This window comes from Pseudopipra pipra, chromosome 4 (genome assembly GCF_036250125.1).
Source record: "Pseudopipra pipra isolate bDixPip1 chromosome 4, bDixPip1.hap1, whole genome shotgun sequence".
Lineage (NCBI taxonomy): Eukaryota > Metazoa > Chordata > Aves > Passeriformes > Pipridae > Pseudopipra > Pseudopipra pipra.
In genome coordinates this window covers 531,822-547,579 of record NC_087552.1, presented here as the reverse complement: position 1 = coordinate 547,579, position 15,758 = coordinate 531,822, and the positions used below count along the sequence as shown (strand labels likewise).

The 15,758-nt window shown below is 45.2% G+C and overlaps 1 long non-coding RNA gene across 1 annotated transcript in view; it reads left to right on the top strand.

Moving 5' to 3' along the window:
* LOC135412593 (uncharacterized) overlaps positions 1-15,758 on the top strand; it is a 227,612-nt gene that overhangs the window by 46,274 nt on the left and 165,580 nt on the right. The window contains exons 4-5 of the long non-coding RNA XR_010429757.1: positions 1,408-1,654; positions 2,326-2,443. This is a non-coding gene — a long non-coding RNA (uncharacterized LOC135412593). The remainder of the gene's footprint in view (positions 1-1,407; positions 1,655-2,325; positions 2,444-15,758) is intronic.

Below are 15,758 nucleotides of genomic sequence, written 5' to 3'. Positions count from 1 at the left end.
GTGGCTATACAAATTGTTCAGACTCTTGTTATATTTTATTTTTTTATGCTGTGGCTTTATGCCGTTACTGTAGTTGCTCAGGTGGCTGATGGATTAATGCATTTAAGTAGATGTCGGGTAACAGAGTGTGTGTGGAGTGCACAGTTAGAGCTTCCTGTTCAAGCAGTATTTTGTTTCAAATGTTACCCACAGCTCTGCCACAGTCGTGTCTTTGGGTCACTATGTTGGAAAGGAGCACAACAATGCTGCAGATGATGAGCTCACCCAGGTCAGCTGAGCTCAGGTAGTAGGAAAGTACCTGAGGCGATGCACCTGTGGGAGCAGTTTATCCCTGAACATTTACAGCTGCCCCTGGCTAGTTGTGTATGTCTAATGTGTTCTAATCTACTGTGAGTGCAAAGGTTGCAAATCAGCCCTTAATTGCTAATGACACATATGTTGTCTGTGCCACAACTTGTTTTGAAAAAGATCGATAGCTTTCAAAATGTGAGAACTTCATGTAAAAAGACAAAAAGCAACCAAACCCAGAAAAACCCAAGCCAACCAAACAAAACCCCCAAAAAAACAACAGGAAAAAATCAACCCTGTAAAAAAAGCCTCAACAATCACCATAACTTCCCTCTCAAAGCAGACCATCTGATCCAAGGTGTCCCTAGTCTCTTAGGATGCTTTCTTTGTACACTCTCAGGTGTTTAAAAAGTGTTGTTTTCTGGCTAGCACTGAAAAGAGCAAGTGTTTGGAGTTTGTTGGGTTTGCCTTGATTTTTTTGCTTGTGTGTTTCATGTTTGTGTGGTTTGATGCAACAGACAAAAATTGAAGCACTGGTTGGTTTGGTGTTCGTGGGTAAATGGAGCAGGTGGATGTTGTAACAAGCTCTTCTGCTGCAGGTTGGGAAACCAGTTGCACCAGCTCATCAAAGAGCAGGCCTTCAGCTGGAAAGCTTCTTTAAATTTCTCAGTATCCCCCAGAAAAAAATGTTCGGGGTTGGGTAAGGGTTGCATTTTTGGGAAGGGGCTGCAAAATTGCTCCTGTATTGGTAGGGAAGCAGAGGCCTGGGGAGAGAGCAGCATGTTTTGATACTGAGGTTTGGAGAAAGGAAATAATTATGACTTTATCGGTTAAGTGTCAGTCATTCTGTCTCTCACTGTTTTGACAAGTTCAATTCTAGTGATTGATGGTAAAAGAGATGAATGTTGGGGGGGGTGAAGGGAAAATTCTAATGGAGGGAAGCAAGGGGAAAAAAAAACCTGTCGAAGACAATTTCTGGCATGTAGTCGGGTTCCTGGTGCAGACAGATTGGCTGATGTTGATTGTTGACAGCTTCTGCAGCTTGCTAATTACAACTGTAAAAAATTCAGGTGAATGACAGAAACTTGAAATGTTAATTCTGCTCTTTTTATTTTGCAGCTGCAACTGTTAGTTGGCTCTTGCCGTAATTGATGGACACTGCCAGTTGCTTAGACAGATGGGAATTAATGCTGGTGTTCCCATTAGAACTTGCCATCACAATCGCGTTGGCGTTGCTCTCCTGCGCAGAGTTGATGTGTGTAAGCCGGGGTGTTTGGAAGGAGCAAGCACAGCTCATACCTGCAGTCCTTCCTTCCGATGTATTGGAGCCACCGATCCAACACAGAGCAGATGAGCTGCTTGCCAGGTTAGTACATGTAAGAACAGGCCCTCTGCTTTTCCTGAGCTTCTGGAAAAGGTTACGTGTTGATAAATATTGGCATAATCGTGCGATAGTCTTAAGACTTGTGTGAAGTTGTTCTGATTGTTCCTCATCAGAAATGGCAGCTGTAGTCTTGGCTGGTGTCTCTGAGTTGTAGTCACCTGCACGCCACATGAATTGGAAACTGTAATGCTGGTTGAAAGGAAAATGCTAGAGGTAGGGTAAGTAAAGCAGTTAATAAGGTCATGTAATAGGGGAAAGTAGCAGTGGAGTGGGGTTTTACCTAAACAGAGCCATAATCTAGGTGGAAGAAATGATTGGTTACTGACCTGCAAGTGAACCTGCTTTCTGTGTGGGCGGGAGAGCTGGCTTATGTAGAATCTTGGTCTCTCTGAGTGTGGACTTGGTTCAGCTTTGCAGGGCTGGGTTGCTGAGGAAAAAGTGGCTCAGTTTGTCTCTCTGAGGACTTGGTACTTTCTAGAGGTTCAGCCTATGGGGGTGAAGCGAGTCAGCACATGCAAAGGGCCACTCGTGTGGCCAGGGAGCTGCAGAAGTGTCAGTACAGGTTGAGGAAGCATTGGCTGCTTTTTGACCAGGAAGGAAAGCTCATAAATTCTGAGGTCTCATAAGCTTGTTTTTTCTTTTTTTTTGTTTAGCAGCTTATAGAACACTTCACAATGGTAATGAAAATGCTTCATTCCTTGATGTTCAGAGGAACGTGGTTCAGCGAGCTGGACTGTCATCCCCGGAGGCATCTGTGAGCTGTATTCAGAGGTAGGCTGATAGAACACACAGCAGCTCAGCTGGAGGTGCCAGTGTACCTACCTGCTGGTTTGTTGCTTCCACAGAGGGGAGGTCATGCACACACAGCCCCCTCTCCTGCGACCAAACGGGTGCCTCCCTTCAGACCCAGCAGGTCTGCCTGGTCACTCAGACTCAGAGCGGAGGTGTGAGCAGCTGCACAGGGGCCCTTCCCCGCCCGGCAGCAGAGCTGTGCTGCGCGTAGTCGTGCACTCACATGCAGCACAGGAGACGTTTGACGCTCAAGGTAGGAGCGTGTTGCCCACTGCTATGCCAATTACTGGATATTAATGGCAGGATAGCATGCATATGCCTAAACTGGGAAGCAGAAGGTTAATAGACGAACAGCACCAGAAGATCCCATTTATCAGTTTCTATTTATCTCTCCTTGGGAGGTGGCAGGTTTACAGTAAATACCTTCTGTCCTCCTAATTTCCTAATGATGGGGATAATGATGGAGAATGGTGAAGTCATTAACTGGGACAGCCTCTGTGCATCACTCTGTCAACCACATCTCTCCAAGACCTGCAATGAAAAGTGATAGGCCCCAGCTGTTCACCAGATTCTGTTCCCTTCCCCCCTCCCCATGCTCAACCCCATTTGCAGGCTTAGCAATTAAAAAGAGGGGGGAAAAGACCCAGAACTGAAAAACAAAAACCAGTCCCTTTCTCTGCCACAGCAGTGATCGCCCAGTCTGCCCTATGCTTTGGGTGTTGGGTGCACCAGTCCAATCCCATTCCTGTGCTGCCAGTTAAATGCAGTGGTATCCCTGGGTCTGGTGGTGTCACTGGGGCCAGGTGTGCATCACGGGAGGGAGGAACATGAGTGAAACCTGGAAGGAGATTGTGCTTCTGGGGCAGAGGCACTGCGTTTCCTTGGTAATGTCTCCTGTTCTTGCCTTCTGCTGAAGGACTTGTTAAATGCCTGTAAAAACGGCAGCAATTCTCTGTGTCTGAGTCTGTGTCTTGGGGTACTAATGGATTTTGGAGATTGCAAATGGTGGTGGGACTGTGGAGAGTGGAATGGGTGGGCTCTGATTGCTTTAAGGTACAGGTTCCACAGGACAGAAAGGTGTTCCTGGAAGATGAACCAAAGTTCAAATGAAGATGTACGTGAGTAAATTGTTGCTTTGAAAAGATTGTCTTTTTTCCTGCAATGACATTACTATATTGCTGACTCCAGAGTTTTTTTCACATTTTACATTTGTTTCACATTTGTTCAGTTGCTGTGAATTGATAACTGTTTTTAGAGAGTTAAGAGTGGTTTTACATTTATAACAGCCACGTGTTCATTCAGTGAGGGCTTGTGATTATTGCCACCCCTATTTCAAATACTGCATTTCTCTCAGTGAGGTTGGGACCCGCCTCCCTACCCAGGGGCATTTGGGTGATGTAATACTTTTGCAGTGAGATGTCTTCTTTTTATTTGATTTTTTTTAACCGGTGAATTAAAACCGTAGCTTTGCCTGTTAGCAAAGCTATAGGCGTTGCTGTGGCCTGGAGTACTATATGGCAGAGCCACCCAAGATACCCTGTAGGTTGTGCCTTTTGCTACTGGCTGCCATTTGCTGTTCCTGAGAGTCTGGGCATGTTCTGAAAAGAGAGCCCTGCCTGAAGTAAGGTTTTCCTGTGCATCCACTGTGTGCTGGGCTCATAAAAGAACTCTTGAGCTGTGGGAGCTTTGTGTTAAAAGGGTTCATTAACTTTCAAATGTTTCAATTGAGAAATTTCAGAGCTCTCAGCAATAGACCAGGGTGGCCGGCTCAGCCAAGAGTGTCCCCTGACAGTCAGGTGCAGATGTGATTGCTAGTCACAGCACCGTAAGAAACCTAATGGTGTCCCAGCAAGTGTCATACTTGAGCTGGAGAGGATTAAACCAGATAGCCCGGAGAGGCTGTAAATAATTTTTATTGGGCTTTAAGAGAGAGGGAGACAGAGGAGCCTCTACCTTGTGGCATCCCAGGAATTCTGCCTGCAGGCTTGTAGAGCGTGTGCAGTGGTGAAAGAAAGGACTCTGGGACTGGCCTTGTTCTGAAGGAGGTGATTAACTGTTCTGAAATGGTCAGACCAGGGTAGATCATCCTGGTACAAAGGGGCATTTTTCTGACTAATGTGTCTGCGAATGTGGTGTCTGAGCACAAAGAAATGAGAAATGAAAAGCAATGGAGCAGCTTTCCTGCTTGGGAGGTGTGGTGTTAACCAGTTAGCTTGTGAGACAAATGGAGAACCAATGTTCCCTAAACACTCCCTTCTTTCTTTTCAAATTCTAGATGCTTTTCTTGGCCGTACAGACCTACAAAGATTTTATTTTTTTAATTATTTATTTATTTATTTATTTATTTCTGCAAAGTGATCTGATAGCTGCATATTAGGGAGAACCAAGGGATTAGAGTTTGGTTAAACACCTCCCATACCTCTTGGTTAATAACTTTATTTTGCGTTAAATGCCTCACAAATGCTGAGGCTGGGGAAAGGGAGTTAGATTTCCCGTGTGATAATGCAGCTCATTCTGCTGATGTTGTTAGGTTGGCACGTGCTCGGGGGCTGATGTTTGACCCCAAGGCTCCTCTCCAGCCTTGGTTTAGACAGGTGAGGAAGTGCCAGTTCACTGGATTCCAGCCACCCCTGGGACAAGCTGCCAGGGGCTCCTTGATGGTTTTGCTGTGTTGTGACCTTTGCAGGGTTGTTTTCCAGTCAGCTGGCCTTGCCTGGCTTCTCCTGCAGACAGACTAGCCAGGGCTCAGTGAAGCCAAGCTTTGTGGATTGCAGCCCTTCCTGTGTTGTTTTGGTTCCCATAGGAGCTCTTAGCTGAAAATTAGAATATTCTTAGTTGTTAATGTTTTAACTTGCTCTAGTCTGGCTTTTCCAGACCCAGACTGGCCCCCATCAGCAGTGTCTATGGCCAGCCTCTCTGCTTTTGACACCTCGAGCCTGACACAAATCAGGCCAAACAGAACGTGGAATATTAAACAGCTGTTGGCTTCTAAATAAGGAAAATCATATTAGTCTCTCTGTAAGCAAATCTGTATGGTAATTTCAGGAAAGCATGAGGTGACTGTTCTCCCTGGGAAGAAAGAGCTGATATATCTTTGCATATCCATAAACTAATCATACGAGAGACTTAAGAGCCTAACAGGGAGGGAAGTTTTACTTCCCTGAGGAATGTTTGAGGGGGGAAATAAAGGCAGGACAAATGGTCTGTCACTATGGAAATTTGTTTGGGTAGGACAACATCTCTGGCACCAAATCCTGAGAAGGATGGATGCTGTTGCAGATAATGCTGGTCAAGTGAAAGAAATGCCACTGGAGCATTGTAATATCTATCCAAAATCATTTTTTCAATTATGTGTAACATACAGCAGTGGATGACTTAAAAATTTATCCTATCTGACAGCACAGAGGCAGCAAAAATGTTAGATTCAAGACCATTTTTAAAGGTGCAGGATGTACATGCTGACCCTCTGGCTATCAATGGTTTAAAGGAAATGAGAGCGGCTGTTGGCAGGGAGCATTTAGCTCTCTGCAACTTGCCTGACTATTTCTGGCTCTGGCTGATACAGCCCCAGCTTCCAGAGTGAGTGTAGCAGTGTGTATCTGCAGGACAGGATGGATCAACCGAATGCTTTATGCAGACCCTGGCTCCCAGAAACTTTATCAAAAAGGAAGCTATTAAGTGTGTTTTCTTGGAGTAACTAAGTTCTCTGTCTCTGCTGGGTGAGGTACTAAGGTTAAGTAGGAGGTGCATCCTCTAAGTGGTAGTGCTCACAGGAGCTGCTCCGTACTGCTCACATATGGCAGAATTCATGGACGGCTGTGGATAAATTTGAAATAAGTGCAGGGGACTCTTACTCTTCCCTGCCTCTGATTCCAGGATACCAGGGAATATTGCCCTGGCATGTGCAAAATACTGCTCCTGTGAAGATAAGATGATGGCTGTTTTAAGAAGAGGCAGCTAGGTATCCAGTGTATACTACTGACTGTTTTGGCTCAAAAGGAGTGTCCAGTGCTGCATTTGCCTTGGCACTAGGGTGTATAAAGGGAATCCCAAGAGCTATAGAGAGCCCCAGGCATCCCCCACTTTTCTCTCCCAAAAGAGAACTATTGTGATTTGTCTTGGTATGAAGGAACCTCCCACTCACTGATCTCAGAACCCCCCCAGTGTGAATCTGCCTCTGTTGTATTGCCTCCTGAAAATCCTTAAAATTAACTTAGGGTAGTGAACTGAGCTTTCTCTAAGTTGTATTTCATTTGGAATTTTTACCTTTGGTGTGATACTTTCCTTACTCTGCATACATCTTTCCCCTTCCTGTCTTTCCTCCTGCTAACAAAGGAAACCTCTGCACTTCTGTCCTGCTCCTGTTTTTCAGCTAAACCATCTGTGACAGAGAACTCAAAGCTTAATGGACTGAGCATGCAGTGTCTTTGGGGGTAACTGCTCTAAGAAATGGGCAGCACTGTGGTGCAGAGCTATGCTTGCCTCTTCTTCCGGCTCTCACGTCATGGAGTGAATGCTCACATACTCCATCAGCTGCCGTTGGCTTGACTGCTTAAACAGGCTAAATGTAAGGCCCCCAGTGAACATTTCTGTCACTTTTGCTGTTCTGGCTACAGTGCTTAATCAAAGAGCTGGAAGGAAAGCTCTCATTAGAGAGGCTTTCTCAGTTGTACAGAAGCCTCTGCTTTGCTAATCGAGGTTTTAGAGAGCTCTTGCTTCTGGTTGGGGTTGGTCTGCTTGACCTGATCTAGGCCTGAGGCAGAATGAAGCGAGAGCAGACTTAAAATAAATGATGTTTGAGCAAACACCATGGCTGGAGGTGAATGGGGTTGTGTTCTGCAAGGCTGCCGCTCGGAGACTCAAGAGTTTCCTGCTGTAGCAGCAGACTCGTGGAATGTGCTGTGACTGTAGAGGTGCTGGGAACCTGTAGGTGAAAGTGGGAGTCTGCATGGGGTGAATTGATAATTTTCTGTCTGTTGCTACTGCTTGCATGTACAGCAGTGAGAGTCCAGGCCCTTGCTATCAGGCATTGCAGGAAACGAGTGCAAGGCAGCTCGTGCTGCAGAGCCTGCAGTCTGAGTAGACAAAGTAGATAAGTGCTGGGGAAAAGAGTGTAAGGGGCAGAGCTGAGGACAGCTCCCCTGTTCAGCTGTTGCACTGGCCTCAGCCCAAGAGACGTGTGGAAAAGCTAATGTTTATCTGAGAAGGGAGCATAGAAGAAAAAGGTCTTCTGTAGGAGATAGCTAATGCATCAGTAGTGCTTCAGGCTCTTAAGCCTGTGTAACAGAGTAGCCTAGTCCATTTTGTATATTTTATAGACTCTGAATTTTATTATCATTTTCTGTGTAGTACGCAAGTTTGGGATCCTCAAAGTTGCCACCCGAGGATGTGTGAGCAAGTGAAATTATTCTGAGGGACTTGTGTTCAATATTACTTATGGTCTAAACTGTTGGTGTCCTGGAGAAGTTGTGTGATGGAGGACCTGAAATAGAGCACTTGCTCTTTAAGGATGCAGGAACTGTTTATTCCTCTATGGACAGTGACTTGAGTAAATCACACATGAACAGGGTTCCTCTGTTGTGGGCCAGAGGCAGCGTTCTTAATGCAGTGCAGGATGTGAAGCTGCCAGATTTGCTTTGGGAGATGGTGGCTAGTAGGTGGGTGTGCACTGGTGTGCCGAGTGGTGAAGGTGCAGAAGGACGGGAACCTCAAGGTCGTGTGTTCAGCTGGTGCTTCTGAAAGCCAACATGCATGCCAAGCCAAGTGTCAGAGCGGAGGTTTCAAGCTGTGGAGTTGCCTCCTGCAGCTTTTTTCGGTTGCAAAGGATTACGCTGTGCTTGAAAGAGAGATGGAGTGAGCAGCTGCTGGTGGTTGGGAAATGTTGATCCTGGTTCCTGGGCAGCAAGGCTTCCTGCCAGCTGAGCAGGCTCTAGCATTGGAAGCAGCATCTGTGGTCATGTGGCAGGGTCCTCATTTCCTATGGAAAAGGAAATGGACTGGCTGCCAAGTGCTTAGAATTAGTAATAAGCTGCCCAGAGAAGAGATGCAATGAGTGCAGGTTGCTTAGTGAGCAGGGTAGGATGGAATCCATTTCCAAATGGAGATGGAGTGAAGGAGAAAGGGAGGAAGGGCCAGTGACGTGTTCATCGGACGTTGGCCAAATTCCCATACAGCATTCCTTGGTGGGCAGGCTGTGTCAGACATGTCTCAGTAGGTCTGGCCTGTCGAGAGTCAGTGCGGAGACGAAGGGACAGATGGGGAAAGGAGACAGGATATAATGGAATGTACATGATGTCACCCAAGGGACATGTTAACTGAGCTTCTTTGTTACCAATTTGATGGTGTATTAGTGCCTGACCTTGCAGTGGGGATTTGGACCTTCCTTCCCTCGCTCGTTTTCCTTTGCTGTTTGCTTTTTATCTTCTTGAAGAGCAATAAAGATGCTGAACTCCAGAGAGCTCCTGTGGGAATTGAACTCTTCAGAGACAGCATTGCTCTGGAAAGAGAGATGGAGGAAGTTGTGAGAGTAAGAATGAGAAGAGGTTTGTCAGGAAAGCTTGGGTGAGGAGCTGAAATCATTGAAACAGTACAGCTGGTAACAGGACGGGGTAGTTGCCTTACTCACGTGTCAGAATCTTCCCACGCCATGACAGATTCCAAATATGTGACAAAACTGTGCTGAACAATGAAGGATTCTCTGTCATATGTCTGCTGTCTGTCTTCTACCTATGGAGGGGACAGGAACCTTTGTTTTGGTGGCAGAGGATTCTCGGACGAGCTGCCTGTGCTAATCTGTATGGATGACTTTGTCTGCTGGAGATGAAGGTGTGGCTGAGCAGTGAGGCAGCTGGGAGGGCTCTGGGGAGCAGAGTGCGGGTTTGCAGACAGGTCTGACTTGAGTGATGGCTTGTCAGGCCTTGAGGAGTCTGGATGAGTGCCTGGAATAGAAACCCTTGGAGACTTACTGAACACAGAAAAGCCATCCGTAGCTCAGGTGGTCCCAGAGCTGCACGTTGGTAGGGACTGGGTGTGCATTCTGAATGAATATCCCCGTAGGCTTGCTTTATTCTTGTACTCCTGGAAGGTGCCTGCTGCTGGCCTCCATCACAGCCTGCTGGAATGGGTCATTCTTTGGTGTGAGCCACAACAGATGTTCTTCTGAAAGAAGCTACTGCAGAAATGCTTTAAGACAAAGGGAACTCTGAATGCTTACAAGATACATCCATGACTTCTTACTGATTTGGCTAAATTTTGCTGGCTCACTGGTTGTTGAAAGCAAGCAGAGGAAGTTCTCTGGTCTTTGGGGTTTGGAGAAGGGGGGCCAAATGAGTGTTTTCCTCTGACTTAGGAGGATCCTGGGCCCTTTTGCAGTGGTAAATCAGGCTGACTTCTGCAAGACAGAGCAGGATGTTGGAGTTAGTGGATGACTCTGGGAGTATGCAGAAGTTTGTAAAGATATCAGAGCTGATGATGAATGACATGTGTCATGTTCTGATTCCCTACACAACTCTGGCAAGCACGATTCAATACTTTGTTCTTACATTGTGGTTATGGCGTTGTCATCAGCCTTGCAGTGGTCTGACACTGCTCACCTTTCTGCTAAGACCTGCCTTTTCCCTAGAACAAACTATTTGTAGCCCCACGAGCCACAGAGGAGGAGGTGTGGCCTGGTCTGTCCATAGAGTAATAGACATAATGGAGTACTTTGTGGATGACGTGGGTGTAATAGCTGCAGCGTGGCTTAGTTCTTGTTACTTGAGCACTTTATGTGAGCTTCCAGACCCTGGCAACCTCTGAGGAGCAGGCTGTATTCATCATGGCTGTGGGAAGATGAGGAAGCCATGGACAGTTCTGGGTTGGTCTAGACAAAGCTGCCATTGTTAGTTCTCATTGTTTTTCTCATGTCTGTGTGAGACTTCTGTACCTGGAGTAGGACTTGTTCTGTCCCTTGTCTGTGAAAACTTGTGTGTTCGCTCCACCCCTGTGGTGCTGTCAAGCCAGCAAAAGAGTATGTGATGGTTTTATGTCGTGCAGCCAGTGGGAAGGAAAATAGTGTCTGAAATGACAGGCATTAAGTCCAATAAGGAGGAGACATTCATCATGGATGTGGAGTCATATTTTCTGTCACCTGAGACTGTGAAAAGGTGCTCGTGGTAAAGCTTACTTAAAATACGTTTAGTGTTCTGTCTTGTTCACTCCGAAAGTGAAGGTGTGTAGTAAATTATGGAAAACTTCAAGAGGGAACCTGACCAAGGTTGTACACAAGTAACAAAATGTGGAAAATAACTAATGAAACAGGAAAAAAAAAGATTGCCTAAATATCATCATCTTTGGATATTTTTTAGTTGCTATTTCAGTTTACTGGACTGTGATAAGTATAGTAGGTACGGTAGAAGATGAATGCTGAGTCTGAGATGGAAAAGAGAATGTTTAAACAGAAGACATGTTTAATTAGAGAAAAATACCTAAGAAACTCCAGTGTTTCCTAGAGGCCCAGAATGTGAGATTAAGCATAGGAGTTAAAATCCTGATCCATGTCAAAACCTGGAGTTATTTTTCTGTAGAAGAATGTTCAGCCTATCTATATCTGGAGGTTACTGAGATTGGGAAAAAAAGGTGAGGGTCAAAACTCTGAGCTGGATCTAAATGTGCCCCAGGCAGAGCAGTCATTGACTTCTGTACATCTCACAGGGAGATACAGCTTGACAGGGAGATAAGGTTCTGACCTGGCCCATCCTTAGATGTCCCGTGTACTCTGTGATGAGGTAAAGCAGCCCTGCTGGAGCAGAGCCCATGTATTGGTCGGGAGTTTCCAGCCCCCCATGATTGCCTTCAGAGCTCTACACAGCTGAGTTTGCATCATCATAAATGAAACTCCTGCTGAGGTCAAAGGGCAGGAGTTCATCTATAAATGAACATTCCTCAACCTCTAGTTACACGTTGGACCTTTGAGATCAGCTCTAACAAGCGTACTGCAAACAGTGGATTAGTTTGTTGCATGCCACTGGGAAATTAAATGTGTCTTCCAAGTTCTTGTCACTTAAAATTTGCTGTGACATTTACTGCGTTTGACAAAATGCAGGAAAGAGGTTCCAATTAACCAGGACATCAAACAGTGTGAATGGTGCAGTTTATTTTGGAGGCATGATATTCAGAAAGGTCAGTCTCTCAGTCAGCTGACCTCGGCCATTTGTAGTGTTGGCTATGGCTAATGAGCACTCGGCTCAGTCCGTAATGGGGGCTTTATGCAGGGAAAATCCAGATAATAGATGTGTGGGGAAACTAGCTCTGTCTGATGGCTGTGCACTGGGGAGGAGGAAAAAGGAGCCCGAATCCAGTGTTAAAAGCTAGGAGCATCTTCACAGTCAGTCCTCTTTCACCTAAGTGGAAATTGTTGCTGTCTTAGTGCTTCTGCTCAGGCTTGTGAACTGCACAGAGCTGTATGTAACAGGATGGTGATTTCAACTTGGAGCAGGGTAGTATTTCCTTGGAAAAGGTAAATGGAAGCGTATTGCTGCATCAACATGATGCACTCACTGTTGACAAAAGCTTGAAGGGAAAGTGGCCAAGTCTCACGATAGACCAATGTTCTTCAGCTCCTTTAAATGTTGGTATCAGTCAGTTGCAAATAACTCATGACTTGTACCACAATTCATGGCACCTGCTGGCCCTTTATATGGGCTTGTTCCAGCATTAGTATTTCTGTATGTCTGAAAACAGACATTTGGGCTGAGCTTCCATAAATGATGCTGGATTTATACCAAGTTCACCCTCAGGAAACAGTTAACATGTAACTGGCCAATAACATTCCCTTTCTGCTCAAAGTTTTGGGTGTTCGGGTTAAAAATGTGTCATTTTCCTATGTCCCAACAAGGCCATGTTTCACAAAAATTTTTAAATGCACTCTACCCAAGTTCCTCTGTTAAGTGAAACCTGGCAGGGCAGTACTGGTTGGCAGGTGAAAACTCTTGGAGATTGTCACTCTTAGTCCACCCTGGTCTTGGATAAGTGCTTGGGAGTGCCCATTTAGAGGAAATGAAAAATAATTCAGTATGCTGCTGGGATCTTTCTGAACTTCACTTAAGACGTAAGGATGAACATGTTCTTTGCTAAGTATTCCTGCTTCTTAATACTGTATTTGTTTTCCTTCTTTGAACTTAGCTCCCTGTATCCACAGTTTCAGGGGGTGTTCAGGACTTGCAATTCAAGTACCTGGAATATACTGTGCTATGAGCTAGGCATCCTTTAGGCAGCAGGATTTACCTTATCCACTTTCCACTGGGCTCTATTGAATTCAGTGAAAGTGGGACTCCAGCTTCCTCTGGCATTGGGAGAGGGAATGGTGAGAGTAAGAGGACTTGGACTGTTTTAAGTTGGTGGCAGTGGGATCACAGGCCAGAGCAATAATGAGATAGTTGGCTTGAGTGTCTGGGAGAAAATAAAAACAAGAACTTGGAATGGTGGAGTCTGATACTGTCAGGCTTTTAGCTGAAACAGGCTTCCTGAGGCACAGAGCGAAAGAAATAATTTCTTGAATTAAATAGAACTCCCTTCATACTGAAGTCATAGCAACCAAATGACCTCACACTGCAACTTTACTCCCCCCTCCTTTTAGTTGTTTCTTTACTTTCCTACAATATGTTATTCTTGTTGTTTGGAATCATGGGGAGGAGGGAGAGAGGGGAAACCAACCTGTGTAAAAATTAGCTTTGAGTTATTCCATCTGTGGACTCTTAATTTTGTCATGAAAACAGAGAAGCCTGGCAGGAAGCAAGCTTGTGACTGGCTCCATGTATCCTCTTGTCTGGAGCTGGGTAAGGAAGTGTGGCATTTAGAATGAAAGCAAAAGCTTCATTTCTGGAACTCTGAGTGTTTGCCCAATTCTTTGACCATCTGTTTTTGTTGACAACCACCTCTTTGTGTTGTGCCAAAGTTATTTTGGCTTTTATAATCCGTAGATGTGTGTGTGTACGTGGTGGTGTGGTTGTGTGTGTCTGCATGTGGATCATTGGGGCGCTGCTGACTGGGTCAGACTGTGGGAAGTAGGATGTTGAAAGGCAGGTATTTTGTGAGGATACAATTACAGTGACTAATCCTGGCTTCTCTGAGACACTTGAGTCCTGTCTGTGTTGTTATCCTGTCTAAAAGCTGCCACCTTCCAGTGGCTGCCCTTAAGTGGTTCTGGTTGCATCACAGCCATTTGGAGTATGCAAGTACCTGCCTCAGAAATCACTGCTGGGATGAACAATCCTGATGGAGAGCCCAGCAGCTGACTGAAGGTGGATAGCAGATGGCTCCCTGTGCTCTGTGGTGGTAGAGCAGGGGCCTGTGTGATGGTGCTGGCGTGGAGGTGCTCAGCCACCTTAGCCTCTCTGGGGCTGCACTTCTCTTGCATTCTTGGTATCAGTTATAGGGTAATTATTCATTCCTTCTATCATTTGAGTGCTGATTTTATCCACTATCAATACGGATTGGAGATACACTGAGCAGCTGATATTCGGAACTCCATCATGGAAATTCAGAAGCATGTGGAAATTCAGCCTTAAAATCTATCAAGAGACTCTTGGTTGAACGTGTTTGTGTTTTTGAACCTGTGTTTTCTCTACTTAAAATGTCTTTGTTTTCTTCTGAAAGCCATGCAGAGAAATGGAGCATTTTCTGTGCTGCCTTCCACAATAGTGAGTTTTTTCAGCAGTGCCTTCCAAACTGTTGTTGGCATGAGGGTAGGCTGGACTGATGTCTATAGCCCGTGACAGCAGCAAAACGAGGCTAACAAACACCCTTCCAAGGATGCAGCGTGACAGCTTCATCCATCCCGCTGCGTTTGCATCGGGAGTGTGGAATGGCTGCGTGTCATGGGCCACTGCCACTGCACACAGTCATTTATTTAATAACTCGTGCACAGGCATTTAAGGGGAGCCCGCAACACATCAGTGTAGGGGAGACAAATAAGAAGTTAAGAGATGGCAGCTTTCAGAGAAGTCTGGTTTGTGCTATTCAATCACCATGACTTCAAATGTTCAGCAATGCCTCAGGTGTAAAGCAGATGGAGTTTTTGTGGATGGTGGCAAAGGCATGGGCTGTGGTGTGGTGCAGGGGCTTTGCTTTGTTCTCCTCTGTGATGAGTTTGAGGGTGGCCTTTTCCCAAGATAAACTTATTCCCTTGAAATATAAAGCATTAGAGTTAATTATGTAGCTTGCACTAGATGTTTCTGGCATGTGAACCAGGTAGATTAGACCTGCTTCAGATCTGGATGATTACTTATTTTTCCCTAGAGCTTTGTTAATACACACAGAATTGAGTATCTTTGTTAGTCAAGATTTTCCAGAAATGCCAAGTGCTGCAATTTCATCCTGGGGAGAACTGATGTAAAGTGGAGTGCCTTGAAATCCACCTTCTTAAATATTTATCTAGATAGAAAAATGGAGAAAATAAAACACCTGGAATAGGTAGTCACTTCTGAAAATCTGTTCATAAGCATAAAGGAAAATCCTTCTGTCATTTTAGACACATTTTGAGGGATTACCTTTTACTCCTGTGCTTCCATGTACAAATGAGGTGTCTGAGGTCAGTGGGATTTGTTGACTGAACAAATGCCTCTGGTGAGTGCTGGTGCAGTTGGGAACAGGCATGTTACTTCACAAACAAAATTGGAAATACAATAAGGAGGCCAGGACTGAATTCAGATGGGGGCAGTATGTTATGCTGATAAAAAGGAACAGTGGAAGTTAAGTTGATATGTAAACAGAGACTTTTTCTGTGAAAAATAGAAGGCAGGTTTTTAAACTATAGAGCCCAGATGTGAAACTCCTAAACCCTGTGCAAGCACTTAAAATAGACATTTTTCACTGCAGTGAGAATGAAGTCTTCTTCATTTTTCTCATTGGTGGGAGCCCAATTTTAACAGCATAAAAAAGGTTTCATGTTGTCTGCTCTAAGAGTAAGTCATCAGAGTAACTAGAGAGGAACACTAGAGGTTGTCAGTCTCCCTTAGCATCAGCAGTGCTGAAGCTCTTGGAGTGTTTTCCTCACAGCCAGGCCGGTTCTGACCCTTCAGTTCTTGTTTGCAGAACTCATTGTGTGCACGAAGTGTCTCCTGGGTTGCTTTGCTTAGTAACAGTTAAGAATAAAGGGCCTCAGAAGTGAAAAAGCATTTCTGTTGTCAAAGGCCTGGCGAAAGAGATGTTTGAAAAATAAAAACCACCAAGGGCAGAAGCTGCACAGAGTAGAAAAAAGGCTCAAGCAAGAGGGATGACTGTTCTGTTGTGTTAATTATCACTGGCCTAGCACCCT